The following is a 21,942-nucleotide window of genomic DNA, read 5'->3' on the forward strand; positions in this document are numbered from 1 at the left end:
ACAGGAAATAGCTATCCTTTCAGATAGTCGGGCAGCTATTAAAGCATTGGAGAATAGTACGGTAAGATCCCAAACCGTACTGTGCTGCATTGAAAATCTAAACCATCTAGGAAAAGAAAACCGCATATCTATTTCATAAGGAGAGTTAAACAAAATTAGTTATTAAAAAAAAGTTCGATTTTTTAATTATAAAAAAAAAAACGATACACGGGATTGAACCTAAAATCTTTCCCCCAACCCCGGTACTCAAACCGTTACGCTACCATGTCATATTGGCAAAATCGCAGTAAAAAATATTTATACACAAAAAAAAGTTATGCAAAATAAAAAAAAAGCGTTAGTCACTTATGTATGTACTTACTCTCCTGTTCGTGAATCCACATATTTTGTTGTAACTTTCGAAATTTTTGTTCGAAATGTAGCTAATGAGGTGTTCTATCCAACTATATAACCTGTTTGAAATTTGGTTGAACACGGAATTAGTGGTTGGGGTTTGAATCTGTCTCGATGCATTCAATTTCGGACTTAAGCATATATTCAACCACTACCGTGGTTGAATGATATATACATATATCTATATATATCTATATATATGTATATATCTATATATATATATATCTATATATATGTATGTATCTATATATATCTATATATGTATATATATATATATGTATATACCTATATATCTATATATATATATATATGTATATATCTATATATATATCTACATATATATCAATATATCTATATATATATCTATATATATGTATATATATATATATATTTATATATATATATATGAATATATATCTATCTATATATATATGTCTATATATATGTCTATATGTATCTATATATATATCTATGCATATATATGTGTGTCTATATATATACGTCTATATATATCTATGTATATATATATGTGTGTATATATATATGTATATATCTATATATCTATATCTATATATCTATGCATATATATATATGTGTGTCTATATATATCTGTCTATATATATCTATGTATATATATGTATATATCTATATATCAATATCTATATATCTATTATATCTACATATATATCTATCTATATATATATATATCAATATATATATCAATATATATCTATATATATTTCTACATATATATATCAATACATATATATATATCTGTATATATCTATATCTATATCTATTTATATATAAATATACATGTATATATCTATATATATATATATCTAAATATATAAGTCTATATATATCTATATATACATGTCTATATATATATATGTATATATATATCTATATATCTATATGTGTATATATATATCTATATATATGTGTATGTATATATACGTCTATATATATATGTGTGTATGTATGTATACGTCTATATATATATATATGTGTATATATATATGTCTATGTGTATATATATGTCTATATATATGTCTCTATATATATGTCTGTATATATGTCTATATATATATATATGTCTCTCTATATATATGTCTATATATATGTCTATATATATGTGTCTACAAATGTGTGTCTATATATATGTCTATATATGTATGTCCATATATATGTCTATATATATGTCTGCATATATATATGTCTATATATATATGTCTATATATCTATGTCTATATATATATATGTCTATATATATTTATTGTCTATATATATATGTCTATATATATATGTCTATTTATATATATATATACAAATATATATATATGTCTATATTATATGTATATATATGTCTACATATATAAATATATATATGTATATATATATATCTTTATATATATATAAATAAATCTATATATGAATATATATATATATATATCTCTATATATATGTATATATATATATAAATTAATATATATATACATCTATATATCTATATATATATATATGTATATATATATCTATATATATATAAATATATATATATAAATATATATATATATATCAATATTTACACATGTATACATATATATCAATATATATATATATAAATACACATATATAAATCTATATATATCTATATATGTATGTATATATATGTACATATATAGATATATATATATAAATATATATCTATATATATATATATCTGTATATATCTATATATATATCTGTATATATATATATATCTATATATATATATCTATAAATATATATCTATATATATGCATATATATATATCTATATATATATATATATCTATATATATACCTATATATATACATATGTCTATATCTATATATATATCTATATATATACATATATCTATATATATCTAGATCTATATATATATATATGTATATCTATATCTGTATATATATGTCTATATATATCTATATATATATTTATATATATATGTATATATCTGTATATATATATTTGTATATATATATATATATATAGACATATATATATATCTTTATATATATATATCTTTATATATATATATCTATATATATGTATATATATTTATATATATATCTTTATATATATATATATCTATAGATATATATCTGTATATATATATATATATCTATATATATCTATATGATCTATCTATATATATCTATATATATATCTATATATATCTCTATATATATATCTATATATATATTTATCTATATATATATATATCTATGTATATATATATATCTCTATATATATACGTATATATATATCTATATATATATAACTATATATATATATATATCTATATATGTATATATATGTATCTATATATATATGTATATGTATCTATATATATATATATATCTATGTATATCTATATATATATCTATATATCTTTGTATATATATATCTATATATATATATATATAGCTTTATATATCTCTATATATATATATCTCTGTATATATATCTATATATATATCTATATATCTATATATATAAAAATATATATATATATGTGTATATCAATATATATCTATATATATATATCTATATATATATTCATACCTATATATATATATCTATAGATATATATATATATGTATATATATATATTTCTATACATATATATGCATATATATAGTTATCTATATATATATATATATCCAGTTATTTATAGTTATCTATATATATATATATGTATATATATCTATATCTATATATACATATATATTTATATATATAGATATATATATGTATTTATATATAGAGAGAGAGAAAGATAGATATATATAGATATATAGATATAGATATTTATATATAGATATAGATATATATATGTCTATATGTATATATCTATATATATATATATCTATATATATATATATATATACATATCTATACATCTATATATATATATATATATATCTATATATCTATATATATATACATATATATATAGAAATATATATATAGAGAGAGAAATATATATATATATATATATACAGAAATATATATATATATTTCTATATATATATTTTTATATTTATATATATATTTCTCTCTCTCGCTATATATGTATATATTTCTCTCTCTCTCTCTCTCTCTCTCTCTCTCTCTCTCTATATATATATATATATATATATATATATATATATATATATATATATATATTTCTTTATATATATATATATATATTTATATATATATATAGCTATATATATGTATATACATATCCGTCTATATCTCTGTATATATGTATATATCCGTCTATATCTCTGTATATGCCTATGTATATAGATAGATACAGATATATATATATATATATATATATATATATATATATAGACAGACATATATAGACAGACATATATAGATATACATAGGCATATACAGAGATATAGACAGATATATATATATATAAAAAGAATAGGTTTTTTAATATGAATATCAATACACACACATATATATATATATATATATATATATAGATACAGATATATATATATATATATATATATATATATATATATATATCCATATATATCTATATATCTATATCTATATATATCTTTACTCCTATGAATTAAGTTTTTGTTTTTCTTTTGTGTGTGTTGATATTCATATTTAAAACCCTATTTTCTATTTATTTAAAAAGAAAATACAATTTTCTTATATATGCATTCACTAGCAAATGATCTAGTTAATTTGCATGTTCTTTTAAACATTCAGTTTAATTAATTCCCGTTTAGTTTTTTCGGTTTTCTTATGAGGTGTTCATTTTTAGTTAACAACTATATATATATATACTAGCATTTCAGTAGTAGTAGGAAGGCAGGCTCGAACCCGTACCGCAAAGGAGGAAAAGGACGGGGTAAAACCTAACGTTTATGCTGTTACAAGCACGGCCAAACTGATGAAAAATCTTGCCCCATCTCTGAATACCCTTAATGTAAAATTTCAAATATTTAGTTCATAAATTGTCTGAGTAACTTGGAAGAGACCGCGGAGGTCAATTTTCTAAAAACTTTGACCCCTATTATGACCTCTTAAAATTTATTGTTTTTGGTTCAAATCATTAAGCTAGATCAATGTCCAAGGAACCTATATCTAAAATTTCAAGTGTGTAGACCCGAAATTGTCGGAGGAGTTTGGTAGAGTTCTCAAAGGTCAAATCGTTGAACTTCGACACCTTAATCGCCAAATTTCTGGCCAAAAACCGATCACATAGATTTTCCCAAATCTCGGTACCCTGTATATCTAATTTCGAGTCTGTAGACTAAAAATTGACAGTTATTGTATAATATACACACACACACACACACACACACACACACACACACACACACACACACACACACACACACGTTCACTTTTATAGATATATAGATAGATATATATATGATGAGAATAATGGAAATAGTGTATTATATATATATATATATATATATATATATATATATATATATATATATTTATATATATATATACTAGCAATTCAGCCCGGCTTTGCTCAGGCGCTATGTACTGTTCATAACCTTATATGCATATGTATATATTAAAATGTGTGCATATGTACAATAATGCTTTTCTATATAGTAAGAAAAGTTACTAGAGACTACAGAGGTCAATTTTTTTAATTGACTCTAATTTTGACCGCTTAACATTGATTGTTTTGGGGTCAAATCAAATTAAAATGTCTGACCCATATCCAAGTAACCTACATCTAAAATTTCAAGTGTTTAAACCCAAAACTGGTGGAGGAGTTTGGTAGAATCTGTAAAGGTCAACCCTGTAAACTTTGACCTCTTGCCAGCCAAATCATCGTCCACAAACTGATTAAAAAGCTTGCTGCATGTCTGAGTACCGTTTATGTAAAATTGAAAATGTTTAGACCCAAAATTGGCTTAATAGTTTACTAAAGACCGCAAAGGTAAAATCTTTTGAACTTAGACCCATTGGAAGCAAAATTTTCAGCAAAAACAAAAACGATTAAAAAGCTAACCCTGAATTCCTTTTTATGTAAAATTTCAAATGTTTAAACCAAACATTGACTGAGTTATTTGTTAGAGAACGCAGCGATCAATTTTTTTAAAACTTTGACTCCAATTATGACCCCTTAACTGGTATTGTTTTGGGCTCAAATCAAGTTATTAAGTTAGATCCATTTCCAAGTAACCTATATATAAAACTTCAAGTGTTTAGACCCAAAATTGGTGGAGGAGTTTGTGAAGTTCTCAAAGGTCAAATCGTTGAACTTTGACCCCTTAACAGAAAAATCTCTGACCGAAACCTGATGAAAAAGATTTTCCCTTATCTCAATATCCCATATGTCAAATTTCGAGTCTGTAGACTGAAAAGTGACAGAGTTATTTGGTTGGGAAATGTACACAGACAGACAGACACACAGACACAAACACACACACACACAGAGATATTTTCACTTTTATAGATATATAGATATATATACATATATACATACATACTGTGGCAGTGAGGTTAAAAAATGCTGAATTTAATATTTATTTGGTCCTATTTTTAGTTAATTTAATAGCTGTTTTGTTTACAGAAAAGATGAATATCGTTTTAAAGTATTGATACTATACGTATGTGAGTAAAAAGAGGTCATGGTAAGCATATAGATGAAAGTAGTTAAAGAAAATGCTTATAAGTATGACTAAGTCCATTAATATAATGCTGATTCTGTATGAAACAATGTAATAAAGAAAATGTTTTATACCCACTACTGTGCTATACAAGTAAGTTTAAAGAATTAATAAGTTTTCTTCTTCTGTCACTCTCTTTTTCTCTCTTCTCCGGTTATAAGACATATTAAGGTGAGTAGTAGAAAGAAAAGAAGAGGATAAAGAGGATAGAGCAAACTAGGATTCAGAATTTGAAAACGCCAATAAGTTTCAATTACAGACGAATCTCTTCGAACTCTGTCCCATCAACAAAATGTTGCATCTCTCTGCCTGTTTTACATGTATTTTAATACTAGATTCTTTGATGAACTACAAGCCTTTGTACCCCTTCGATATAAATACCCCTGACAAACCCTACAAGCAGCAAAATCCCACCTCTGTACAGTAGAGATCTCCAGATGTCACAAAGCCTCCTACTCTAATAGTTACTTCCCCAGAACTGCTAAACTTTGGAATTTCCTTCTGGGTTCCTGTTTCCCTGACAGTACTGACATGCAGAAGTGCAAATGTAATGTAAACAAACATCTTGCTGATCAACTCCCTACATAGTATCCCTGAAATTTATATCCCAGATAGTAGTTTCCTACATCAAAATGGCATTGTGCCTTGCTCGGGGTGAAAAAGCAATATAAAAAAAAACGTTGATATAGTTGTTGTTATTGTTCTTGTTGTCACAGTCACGACGGAGGGAGAACAACGCATCTGCTGACATTGACCTTCATATCACAACATAGATGATAAAGGTTGCAATTGTGACACAGGTACACACACGCATAATATCCTTAATTCTAATATGTATTCTGTTTGTTTTATTATTATTATTATTATTATTATTATTATTATTATTATTATTATTTGATCTCTTGTTTGTATAGATGCATATTTTCAGTCTGCCCAATCGTTTACAGATAATCCCAATGGATTAACTTGTTGGTTTATTTCAATGAATGAATTATCATCCTGAAATGACTTTGTTTACAAATGTCCGAGTATCTGTATGAGATCAGAGAAACTCGCACCTTTTAAGGAGGCTGAAATTTGACCCTGATAATTAAGACAACTCAATTCAACATCATCATCACTACCACCACCACCATCTACATCATCATCATCATCACGATACCCACCACCACCATCACCACCTACATCATCATCACCATCATCACCACCAACACCATCAACACCATCAACACCACCACCATCTACATCATTATCGTCACCATAACCACCACCAACACCTACATCATCATCATCATCATCACCACCAACACCACCACTACCACCTACATCATCACCATGACCACTACCAACATATTCAACATCTATATCATCATCATCACCATAACCACTACCAACATCATCAACACCTACATCATCATCGGTTTAACGTCCATTTTACATGCTTTTACATGTGTTGGACAGCTTTTAGAAACAGACTTCCAAACTAACCTATCTTTGGCTAGGTCTTCATTTATCCTTCTTTCTCTTGAGTCCATACTTATCATTTCCTAATCGTGTTTTTATTTTGCCTTCCCCTATAAACTGACCCTACTACCTCAACTGTCCTCCATCTAACTAAACTAGTAGGCAATGTCCTTTTCTTGTCTGTGCAACCAATTTCTAACAGAAAAGACGTCACGAGTCTATCTCTGCTCCATCATTATTTTCATGGCAAGTACCCAACTGAGCTTTAATCTATGATTCGCCCTGAAAAACATTCACAATAAACACTCGTCTAGCTAGAATCACTGTCAACAATTTACACTACACTCTATTTGTGCCTAAAAACTAAACGCAAATTCCATGAACAAAGTTTATGTCCTAGAACTTTCTACCTGTGGAATTCTATAACATGGGGCTGCTTTTGTGGTTGTTTTTAAGTCCAATGTAAACAAATTTTTGTTGAGTCGCCTTCTTAAACAATAAAATTACCACTATTACCCATCATTATGTCTCACCAATTACCTGACACTTATTAATCCTTATTCTTGAATGGCCTTCGAGCCTTGATAAATGGTGTCGTTATTTTCATGGCAAGTACTCGTCTTGTGCCCGATCTGTGCCGCTTGCCAAACTTTCACAAAAAACACTCGACTAGCTAGAACCACTATCAACAATTTCTACCACTTTCTATTTGTGCCTACGGAACATGGTTCTGCTGGCCTGCTTCCCGGTTGACTAGAGTATGGAAAGTATGGCAGCTTTCAAATCCAAAGCAAATCGCAAGAAAACGTTGAAGAAGGCATGAGATACGAGACAATCCTTGCATACTCCTGTAGTCACTTAAAAACAAATGCGTAATATGTCCGTTTAATAGCAAGTAATTTATGCCTTTGCATGAGTTTTCAACAATCATTACGGCTTTTTTTTTTACTATCAACTCCAATCGTCATTGACATTTAAAAAAAAAGGCTTTTCGTTATGGTGCTACACGAGGGAGAGAGCGTCAGAAAAAATGTGTGTATATATATATATATATATATATATATATATATATATATATATATATATATATATATTCACGTGTGACGGTACGGTCCTTAACAAATTCGTCCACGCAATTTCGATTACCACCGCCGAATCGACATGCCATGCCACAAACAAATACCATTGAATCGACACACACGTTCCCAAGCAGAACCGGACAATCTCGCTGAATCGACATGCTATAATATGAAAATCCAATAATGCAAGACACGTTATTAAAGAAGTATATTTCAAGACCATAAATCACTTATCGGCTTGTCCTTTTCATATCCGTTGGGCAAAACCAAATCGTAACTTTGGGGTGAGATGGGTGTAGTTCATTAGTGGACTTGATTTGTAATCGAAAGGTCTCGAGTTCGCTTTTCACCGCAGGTAGGCCCAACTCATACGCTTGTGCACTTTCGCGCATGCTCAGCACACGTTACATGGTGTAAAAAGTCTGGAAACTATTCTATTTTACAGATATAGATTATAATCATGCACTCAATGTAACTTTGGTCAAAATTCACATAAGCTAACTTAATCGCTATTGACGTGAGATCCCTAACATATGACATCATAATTTTATAATAGCTTATCTTTCCTAATTTAATAAAACGAATGTCGCAGATGGATTGCTGTAGCGATGACATTTGCTGAAATTATCAGTTTTCTACATCATTGACCGTGTCTTGTTTGCATAGCTTCCATGGAAAGACTAAATTGAAAACCTTCATTTACTCTTGTACAAAAAATCTGATGTCATTCGTCGATTGTCATCACTTTTGTCTATGGAGTTTGATTTTTGCTCTGCCCCCTAAACTTTCTCCACTCGTCTCTTTGAAACGATTTTGTTTGCAGATTAAAGCCATCTGGACATGCACCTAATGTGAGCCTTGTCAAAATTCACACTAGCTAACTTTATCACCACCGACATAAGGCCCCTAATATGTGACAATCATCATCATCATCGTTTTAATGTCTCTTTTACATGGTGGTCTCTATTGAATGGCTTTTAGAAAAATATTTTTCAAAACTAACCTATCACTGACCAGGTTTTTGTTTATCCCTCTTTCTTTCAAGAGCATCTTTATCATTTCCTCCCGTATTTTCCATTACCTTCTCCTACCAACTCACCCCACTATCTCAAATATTCTACATCTACTAACACTAGAACTCTTGTCCATTTAATTAACATGATGATACCAACAAAGTTTACTCTTCTGCGCACATTCTCCATTACACATATGCAATCAAATCTTAGCTCAGGTTTAAGACTAACATTACACATCCATTATATTATTATTAAGACTAGCATTACACATCCATTATATTATTATTAAGACTAACATTACACATCCATTATATTATTATTAAGACTAACATTACACATCCATTATATTATTATTAAGACTAGCATTACACATCCATTATATTATTATTAAGAGTAACATTACACATCCATTATATTATTATTAAGACTAGCATTACACATCCATTATATTATTATTAAGACTAACATTACACATCCATTATATTATTATTAAGACTAGCATTACACATCCATTATATTATTATTAAGACTAACATTACACATCCATTATATTATTATTAAGACTAGCATTACACATCCATTATATTATTATTAAGACTAACATTACACATCCATTATATTATTATTAAGACTAGCATTACACATCCATTATATTATTATTAAGACTAGCATTACACATCCATTATATTATTATTAAGACTAACATTACACATCCATTATATTATTATTAAGACTAACATTACACATCCATTATATTATTATTAAGAGTAACATTACACATCCATTATATTATTATTAAGACTAACATTACACATCCATTATATTATTATTAAGACTAACATTACACATCCATTATATTATTATTAAGACTAGCATTACACATCCATTATATTATTATTAAGACTAACATTACACATCCATTATATTATTATTAAGACTAGCATTACACATCCATTATATTATTATTAAGACTAACATTACACATCCATTATATTATTATTAAGACTAGCATTACACATCCATTATATTATTATTAAGACTAGCATTACACATCCATTATATTATTATTAAGACTAACATTACACATCCATTATATTATTATTAAGAGTAACATTACACATCCATTATATTATTATTAAGAGTAACATTACACATCCATTATATTATTATTAAGACTAACATTACACATCCATTATATTATTATTAAGACTAGCATTACACATCCATTATATTATTATTAAGACTAGCATTACACATCCATTATATTATTATTAAGACTAACATTACACATCCATTATATTATTATTAAGAGTAACATTACACATCCATTATATTATTATAAAGAGTAACATTACACATCCATTATATTATTATTAAGACTAACATTACACATCCATTATATTATTATTAAGACTAGTATTACACATCCATTATATTATTATTAAGACTAGCATTACACATCCATTATATTATTATTAAGACTAGCATTACACATCCATTATATTATTATTAAGACTAACATTACACATCCATTATATTATTATTAAGAGTAACATTACACATCCATTATATTATTATTAAGAGTAACATTACACATCCATTATATTATTATTAAGACTAACATTACACATCCATTATATTATTATTAAGACTAGCATTACACATCCATTATATTATTATTAAGACTAGCATTACACATCCATTATATTATTATTAAGACTAACATTACACATCCATTATATTATTATTAAGAGTAACATTACACATCCATTATATTATTATTAAGAGTAACATTACACATCCATTATATTATTATTAAGACTAACATTACACATCCATTATATTATTATTAAGACTAGCATTACACATCCATTATATTATTATTAAGACTAACATTACACATCCATTATATTATTATTAAGACTAGCATTACACATCCATTATATTATTATTAAGACTAACATTACACATCCATTATATTATTATTAAGAGTAACATTACACATCCATTATATTATTATTAAGAGTAACATTACACATCCATTATATTATTATTAAGACAAACATTACACATCCATTATATTATTATTAAGACTAGCATTACACATCCATTATATTATTATTAAGACTAGCATTACACATCCATTATATTATTATTAAGACTAACATTACACATCCATTATATTATTATTAAGACTAACATTACACATCCATTATATTATTATTAAGAGTAACATTACACATCCATTATATTATTATTAAGAGTAACATTACACATCCATTATATTATTATTAAGACTAACATTACACATCCATTATATTATTATTAAGACTAGCATTACACATCCATTATATTATTATTAAGACTAACATTACACATCCATTATATTATTAATAAGACTAACATTACACATCCATTATATTATTATTAAGACTAACATTACACATCCATTATATTATTATTAAGAGTAACATTACACATCCATTATATTATTATTAAGACTAGCATTACACATCCATTATATTATTATTAAGACTAACATTACACATCCATTATATTATTATTAAGAGTAACATTACACATCCATTATATTATTATTAAGAGTAACATTACACATCCATTATATTATTATTAAGACTAACATTACACATCCATTATATTATTATTAAGAGTAACATTACACATCCATTATATTATTATTAAGACTAGCATTACACATCCATTATATTATTATTAAGACTAGCATTACACATCCATTATATTATTATTAAGACTAACATAACACATCCATTATATTATTATTAAGACTAACATTACACATCCATTATATTATTATTAAGACTAACATTACACATCCATTATATTATTATTAAGAGTAACATTACACATCCATTATATTATTATTAAGACTAACATTACACATCCATTATATTATTATTAAGACTAGCATTACACATCCATTATATTATTATTAAGAGTAACATTACACATCCATTATATTATTATTAAGAGTAACATTACACATCCATTATATTATTATTAAGACTAACATTACACATCCATTATATTATTATTAAGACTAGCATTACACATCCATTATATTATTATTAAGACTAACATTACACATCCATTATATTATTATTAAGAGTAACATTACACATCCATTATATTATTATTAAGACTAACATTACACATCCATTATATTATTATTAAGACTAACATTACACATCCATTATATTATTATTAAGACTAACATTACACATCCATTATATTATTATTAAGACTAGCATTACACATCCATTATATTATTATTAAGACTAACATTACACATCCATTATATTATTATTAAGAGTAACATTACACATCCATTATATTATTATTAAGACTAACATTACACATCCATTATATTATTATTAAGACTAACATTACACATCCATTATATTATTATTAAGAGTAACATTACACATCCATTATATTATTATTAAGACTAACATTACACATCCATTATATTATTATTAAGACTAACATTACACATCCATTATGTTATTATTAAGACTAACATTACACATCCATTATATTATTATTAAGACTAGCATTACACATCCATTATATTATTATTAAGACTAACATTACACATCCATTATATTATTATTAAGACTAACATTACACATCCATTATATTATTATTAAGACTAACATTACACATCCATTATATTATTATTAAGACTAACATTACACATCCATTATATTATTATTAAGAGTAACATTACACATCCATTATATTATTATTAAGACTAACATTACACATCCATTATATTATTATTAAGACTAACATTACACATCCATTATATTATTATTAAGAGTAACATTACACATCCATTATATTATTATTAAGACTAACATTACACATCCATTATATTATTATTAAGACTAACATTACACATCCATTATATTATTATTAAGAGTAACATTACACATCCATTATATTATTATTAAGACTAACATTACACATCCATTATATTATTATTAAGACTAACATTACACATCCATTATATTATTATTAAGAGTAACATTACACATCCATTATATTATTATTAAGAGTAACATTACACATCCATTATATTATTATTAAGAGTAACATTACACATCCATTATATTATTATTAAGAGTAACATTACACATCCATTATATTATTATTAAGACTAGCATTACACATCCATTATATTATTATTAAGACTAACATTACACATCCATTATATTATTATTAAGAGTAACATTACACATCCATTATATTATTATTAAGACTAACATTACACATCCATTATATTATTATTAAGACTAACATTACACATCCATTATATTATTATTAAGAGTAACATTACACATCCATTATATTATTATTAAGACTAGCATTACACATCCATTATATTATTATTAAGAGTAACATTACACATCCATTATATTATTATTAAGAGTAACATTACACATCCATTATATTATTATTAAGACTAACATTACACATCCATTATATTATTATTAAGACTAGCATTACACATCCATTATATTATTATTAAGACTAACATTACACATCCATTATATTATTATTAAGACTAACATTACACATCCATTATATTATTATTAAGAGTAACATTACACATCCATTATATTATTATTAAGACTAGCATTACACATCCATTATATTATTATTAAGACTAACATTACACATCCATTATATTATTATTAAGAGTAACATTACACATCCATTATATTATTATTAAGACTAACATTACACATCCATTATATTATTATTAAGACTAACATTACACATCCATTATATTATTATTAAGACTAGCATTACACATCCATTATATTATTATTAAGACTAGCATTACACATCCATTATATTATTATTAAGACTAACATTACACATCCATTATATTATTATTAAGAGTAACATTACACATCCATTATATTATTATTAAGACTAACATTACACATCCATTATATTATTTTCATATGATGTGCGTTCAATAGGTTTCAGACATTTTTTGTATGCGCACTTTTATTGATAGTACACTTATGAAACTCTAGTGCCCTTTGAAGTAATCTCCTTTGGCTGCAATACACTTCTTGTACTACTCCAACAACTTCTGGAAGGCCTTATTGAAGTCCTCTTGTGTGAGCATGTCAATGACCCTTGTCACAGACTCTTTCATCTCCAAACGACAGCCTGATAGGTTTTCCTTGAGCTTAAGGAATAACCAAAGTCACAGGGAGCAAGGTCTGGATTATAGGGAGGGTTAGGAACTGTCTTGATGCCCATCTTGGTCAAATAGTTTGTGACAAGGATGGAGTTGTAAACTGGTGCATTGGGACAAACTTGTGCAAATCTTCCACATCTTCAGTTCCTCACAAATAATTATGTGTACAGGTTCCACAATGACATCAAACTGCACTTATTGTCCTTATAGACACACGACGGTTCTTATCCATGAAATTCTTTATTTGGCCAATCAACTCTGGTGTCCTGACTTCCTTATTCCTCCCATACTTCTCATCATCCCCCACAGACTCCCTGCTTTCCTTGAATCTCTTATGCAATTGAAGAACTGATACTTAACAAAACTTCTTGAACAACATCAACAGCTTTTCTCCACATTTGAGTTTTCAACCGTCTGTATTGTCTTATACTCCTTCAGATATGTTCAATAAAACTTAATTACAAATCTATTAAGGAGACCCAACGTTGCCTGGGAATAAATGAGGATCAACGAATGTTTCACACTCTCATATTTTATTGTCATCAAAATCGGTGAAATCATACATACACACACATACATGCACACACATACATACACACATACATACACACACATACATGCACACACACATACACACACATACACACACATACATGCACACGCACACATACACACATACATACACACACATATATACACACACATACATACACATACATACACACAAATACATACACACACATACATACACACACATACATACATATACACACACATACATACACACATACATACATGCGCACACATACATGCACACACATACATGCACACACATACATGCACACACATAGATACACACACAGAGATAATGTTCCTTTTACATAATAGTAAAGATTATAACGACAACAAAATCCATTTTATTTGCAATCAGAAGTAAAGGGGTCTTTTTTTAGAGGCGACAAACTTTAAATTAAAATGAACCACAGAAAAATATTTTTATCATACAAATATGTGGTTTATTCAAAATATTATTCGAAAGTTTTTGGCATATACAATTTAAATACAATTTTGGGTATATTGCTCTTGCAGCTCACATGTCTATGTCGTAATCTAGAGGTCCAATTTTCACAAACTCTATGCATTAAATTAGGCTGTATTTTCATAACAATGGGTTGCGTATTGTGTTCCAAATGGTTTATTTTGTCTGGTTTATCAGTGTAGACAAGGGACTTTACATATCCCCATAGAAAATAATCTAATGAGGTTTAATCACAAAAGGAGGTGGCGAGTTGACGGATCCATTTGGTTAAATTATTCATTCATCAAATGTTTCTCTCAGTAAATTGATTGACATGTCCATTTGGTGAAATTATTTGTTCATCAAATATTTCTTCCAGTGAATTGATTGTATCATTTACAATTCGCAAATGCTGCTCGGGTGTCAGTCGACTTCATGATGAATCTGCCAAACCAAACTGAACTCATAATAACCGATAGTTGCCAAATCTGCGATTAAAGAAAATAGAGTTGTCAATTTAAAGTTCGCCACCTCTAAAATAAACACCCTGTATCTGTTTCAGATTTTATCTTCATAATTTGTTGTAATCGATTTTAAACTAAAAAAATATAATTAAAATTTAATATTCGTTTACTTATATCAAGTAATAATAAAAAAGAAACGTCCAGAAAATGCCCTGCATTTCTCTGATGAGCATATATACACTTTTCAAACAATTGTGAATTTAGAGTTATCTCTCTTGCCCACATATTCGCCAGCAGGCCACTAATGTTGATTTGTATAGGTAGCTAATTAAAGCCTATTGAAGATATGTTTTTATTTTTTTTAAATATATATTTAAATAGGTCTTCCATTTGGACAATACCTTGGTTTTTGGGAGCTGGGCCCCCCCCCCCAATATCTTGGAAAATAAAAATAAAAAAAGCGTTCCCGCAGTAAATAAAATACTGTCCCGCAGTCAAAGTTGACCTCATTAAGTCATTAAAACGTGGACCTGCCAATTCTAAATAATTAAATAAATTCAAACGCATTTCCGTTAGTATTTCGTATTGGCCCAATGGTTAACGTCGCACGTTTTTTTATCCCACTTTAATTTCCAACTTCGTCTCAAGGGTTCAGGTTCGATCCTCATACTTACCTACCAAAACTTTTTTTTTATTTTACCCCACCCCACCCCCGACACAAACACCCGGGTGTGTTGATTTACCCAAAACCACACACACCTCCAAACACTCGGGCAATGCCGGGTACCCCATGCTAGTCTTCTATAAATATAAAAGCAAAAATGTGTGTATGTATGGTCGTTTTTTGTGTATGTCCAAGAAAGGTTTTTTTCCAAGAAGCGATCGATCGACTCACTTCTTCTTAAAACTTTTTATATCACGCCTAAATGATAATATCTATGAGTTAACAACCGGGATCGCCTGCCTATTTAATTTGACCGACTTTCAAAAGATAAATATTCAAGATTTTTTGATCGCCGCATGTGCCTTAAGCTTTTTTGTATAAAAAAAGAAGCGAACAGACTCGCGGTAAATAAAACACTGTCCCGCACTCAAAGTTGACGTCATTAAGTCGTCAAAAACGGGCACCTGGCGTTAAACGTCGCACGTTTTTTTTGTTTTTTTTTCACACTTTACTATTTTCCAACTGCGCATCAAGGCTTTGGGCTTTTTTAAAACAAAAACCCGGTGAACGATTTTTGTTTTCATTTACCCAAAAACACACACACCTCCAAACACACGGGCAACGCCGGGTACCCCGTGCTAGTAATTATATAAATAGTTCTTTTTAGATGGGATTCTAAATTTAAGATATATTTGGAATTGGTATCTGGGGGACGTTTAATCCACCAGGAGAGATGCGCTCTCAGTATTTGTTAAGACATGCATCTAGGAGAAGGAACACTCTGATGTAAAAACCTGAGGTGTGTGCTCTGTATTGTGGCAGTTATTGCACCGACTAAGATTAGCAGTTGTACCAAAAAGTGTGGTTGGTTCTGCACAAAGCCTTCACCACTATAAACAAATCATCTGTGTGTATTTCTGAATAACTTAGTTGATGTGGCTCACGTTGGAGTTCATACGTCAAAAACAATGGGAGACTCCATCAGATATATATACATATATATATATATATATATATATATATATATATATATATATATATATATATATATATATATATATATATACTTAGAAAAATGCGAACATGAAAAGTAATATGGTTAAAATATAGCTTAGAAAAGTAAAAGCACTAGTTGTTAAAACTGGAAAAGAAAAAGACAAGATATTCTAGTAAAAAATGTAATAAATTTATAAATTAAAATATTTCAACATTAAGAATTTTAAAAAAAATTCAATTTAACATTATATATAAATTCTTAATGCTGCAATATTTTAAGTCATAAATTTATTATATTTTTTACTAGAATATCTTGTCTTTTTCTTTTCCAGTTTTAACAACTAGTTCTTTTACTTTTCTAAGCTTAATCTTAATCATATTACTTTTCCTGCTCGCATTTTTCTATGTAATCCATGATTTTTCCAGGCTTTGCTTTGAAATGATATTTTCTTTTTTGTGTTCAATATCATACACATTGTCAACAACCCATAAAAATATTATTACCAACTTCTTAAATTCACTAAATAAAAAAAATCAAATAAAAGACGTAATTAAGTAAATAAACAGAAAGAAGTGACAAAAAAAGAGAGAAACAGAATTAAAGGGCAACGTCGTAAGCGAAAGATTATCAGCCCTAGCACAGCAAAGGGCATCACTTTTGTTAACTCTTTCTATATAACCCAAATAAGATGGCATACGAGCGACATTTCTGCTTTATAAAGGTGTTGATAACAAAAAAGTTGCCATGGTAATCAACAGCCAATCAGAAGAAATCGTCTCTAAAGCGTCAATGTTGAATAAGTTACTATGGTAACACACAGCCAATCAGAAGAAACCGTCTCCCACATTCTTTACTAATTCTGAGGACATTCGAACACTAGTAATTTATTATAACTTTTGTTTTAATGAACCAAAATTGAAAATTTTTATTCCAAAATATAGCTGAGAGGGTGACCTATGAACTGTAAAAATTGTTTGAAATTTGGTCGCAAAGTCAGTGAGCAGTGAAGCTTTAAAGCAGTTCTAAATTAGTAAAACTAACACTTAACCAGGGTCATATATATATATATATATATATATATATATATATATATATATATATATATATATATATATATATTTTATTCAATTTTCACCCCAAACAAGGCACAGTGCCACTTTGAAGCAGGGGGCTACTATTAGGGACTTAATTAGCAGGGTCATTATAAAGGGAGAAGAATAGAAAGATGTTTGTTAACATTACACTTGAACTTCTGCATATCATTGCAGTTGGGAAAGCAGAATCCCGGAAGGGAGTTCCAAAGACCCGCAGTTCTGGGGAAGAAACTATTGGAGTAAAAGGCTTTCTTGCACCTAGGGATCTCTACTGTAAAGGGATGAGACTTAGTAGCTTGTCGGGTTTGTCAGGGGTAGTTACGTCGGGGAGGTACAAGTGTTTGCAGTTCGTCAGAGCATTCACCATTAAAGTATTTGTAGAACAGGCAGAGGGATGCAACATCTCGTCGAATGGACAGAGGCTGAAGCCTAGATGACAGTTCAGGACCTATCAGGTTGGCGACTCTCTTTTGAACCCTGTCCAGGAGCAAGAGACAAGCAGCAGATGCACCAGCCCAGATGTGACAACAGTACTCCATACATGGGCGAATGGTTGCCTTATAGAGGTATAGGATACTGTCAGGCGTAAGTAGTTTTCTAGCACGGTAGAGGGAGCCAACCTTCCTTGCAGCAGCCTTGGCAATGCTCTCAATGTATTTATTCCAGTTCATATTCCCTGTAAACGTTAGGCCGAGGAGTTTAAAAGAAGTACTTTCAGGCAATGTGTTCTTGGCCATTGCTATTGGTGATAGAGAAGGTTTCTTGTAGTTATTGAAGGAAACAAGCTTAGTCTTAGCAGCATTTATGTGACCAACCATTTTTGTCCCCATTCCACTATGGATTGGAGGTCATCCTCTAGTGTTTCTGCCATTTCCTTGGATATGTGTTCATTTGTTTTCCCCTCATATCTGTTATAGAGAGTGGTGTCATCGGCAAATATACCCATCTCCGAAACAATTTTATCAGGGAGGTCGTTTATGAATATCAGGAATAATAGAGGTCCAAGGATAGACCCCTGAGGTACTCCCGCATTTATGTCATATTGTTTGGATGTACGACCGTCGAGGACAACTTTGATTTTTCTATTACTTAAGAAGGATTTAATTACATTATGAATTCTTCCAGTGATTCCATATGATCTAATTTTCCTTATATATGTGTGTGTGTGTGTGTGTGTGTGTGTGTTATAGAGAGATAAGCATATGCAGTATATCACAAAAGTGAGTACACCCCTCACATTTCTGCAGATATTTAAGTATATCTCTTTATGTGACAACATTGGCACTTTGACACAATGAAAAGTAGTCTGTGTGCAGCTTATATAAAAGGGTTAATTTATTTCCCCTCAAAATAACTAAAAATATAACCATTAAAAGCTAAACCCCTGCCAACAAAAGCGAGTACATCACTTAAGGAACTACACCCCTTAAATGTCCAAATTGAGAATTGCTGGACATTTTGCCTCCAAAATGCGATGTGACTCAATAGAGTTACGAGGCCCATGTGTGTATACGGAGCAGGTGTGTTCAAAGTTAGAGTGCAGCTCTCACACTCTCCCATAGTTGTCACTGAAAGTTCCAACATGGCACCACATGGCAAAAAACTCTCTGAGGATCTTAAAACAACGTATTGTTGAGCACCATGAAAATGGCCAAGCCGACAAGAAAATTGACAACACCCTGAAACTGAGCTGCAGCACAGAGGCTAAGATCATCCAGCATTTTAAAAGAGTAGGATCCACTCAGAACAGGCCTTGGGTAGGTTGTCCAAAGAAGCTGAGCGCATGTATTAAGCGTCACATCTAATGCTTTCTTTGAAAGATTGGTGTAGGAGTGCTGTCAGTATTTCAACATGTACTGTGAAATACTGCAGCAAAACATGATCTCCTCCCTCCAGAAATTGAGCTGAAGGGCAGTGTTCTAACATGACAATGACCCCAAACACACCTCCAAAACGACCATTGCTTTATTGAAGAGACTGAGGGTGAAGGGGATGAACTGGCAAAGCATGTTTCAATAGGACATTTTTGGGGGATCGTAAAGCGGAAAGTGGAGGTGCGCAAAGTCAAAAATATCTGCTAGCTCTGCGACATCGTCATTGGAGAAATAGAAAAGCATTCCAGCGGCTACCTGTGATGCTCTGGTAAACTCAGGAAAGTAAAGGTAGTTCTGGATATTGACAGTTTACATGATGTTTGTTAATACTGACAACTTTCCTTAAGTGGTGTATTCACTTTTGTTAGCAAGGGTTTTAGCTTTTTATGGTTATATTTTTAGTTATTTTGAGGGGAAAATAAATCAACTCTGGTATATAAGCTGCACGCAGACTTCCTTTTATTGTGTCTGTGTTATTTTATCAGTGTTGTGCGGTGAAGAGATACTTAAATATCTGAAAAAATGTGAGGGGTGTATTCACTTTTGCGTCACTGCATATATATATATATATATATATATATATATTTATATATGTGTGTGTGTATATATATATATATATAGTCATTCACATACAGTACTGTTTCGCTGTTTCACAACTCATCAGTGCGGCTAGACAAGCAACTACCTCAAGCCAGGATCGAAACCCGATCGCCCAAATGACAGTCAGAGCTTCTAACCATTGCGCTATACGGCTGTTGCTATACAGACAGTGAACTAATAATCTTCTGAGATCGTCCGAAATACCTAAGCTGAATTTGTTTACACAAAGAGCATCGCTTCATACGCTAATGGTAATTGGTATGTCACTTCCCAAATGCTCAACCTAAGATAGGGAGCATTGTGTGTGT

The sequence above is a fragment of the Euprymna scolopes genome, chromosome 10 (assembly GCF_053919585.1).
Source record: "Euprymna scolopes isolate OS-2025 chromosome 10, ASM5391958v1, whole genome shotgun sequence".
NCBI classification, from domain to species: domain Eukaryota; kingdom Metazoa; phylum Mollusca; class Cephalopoda; order Sepiida; family Sepiolidae; genus Euprymna; species Euprymna scolopes.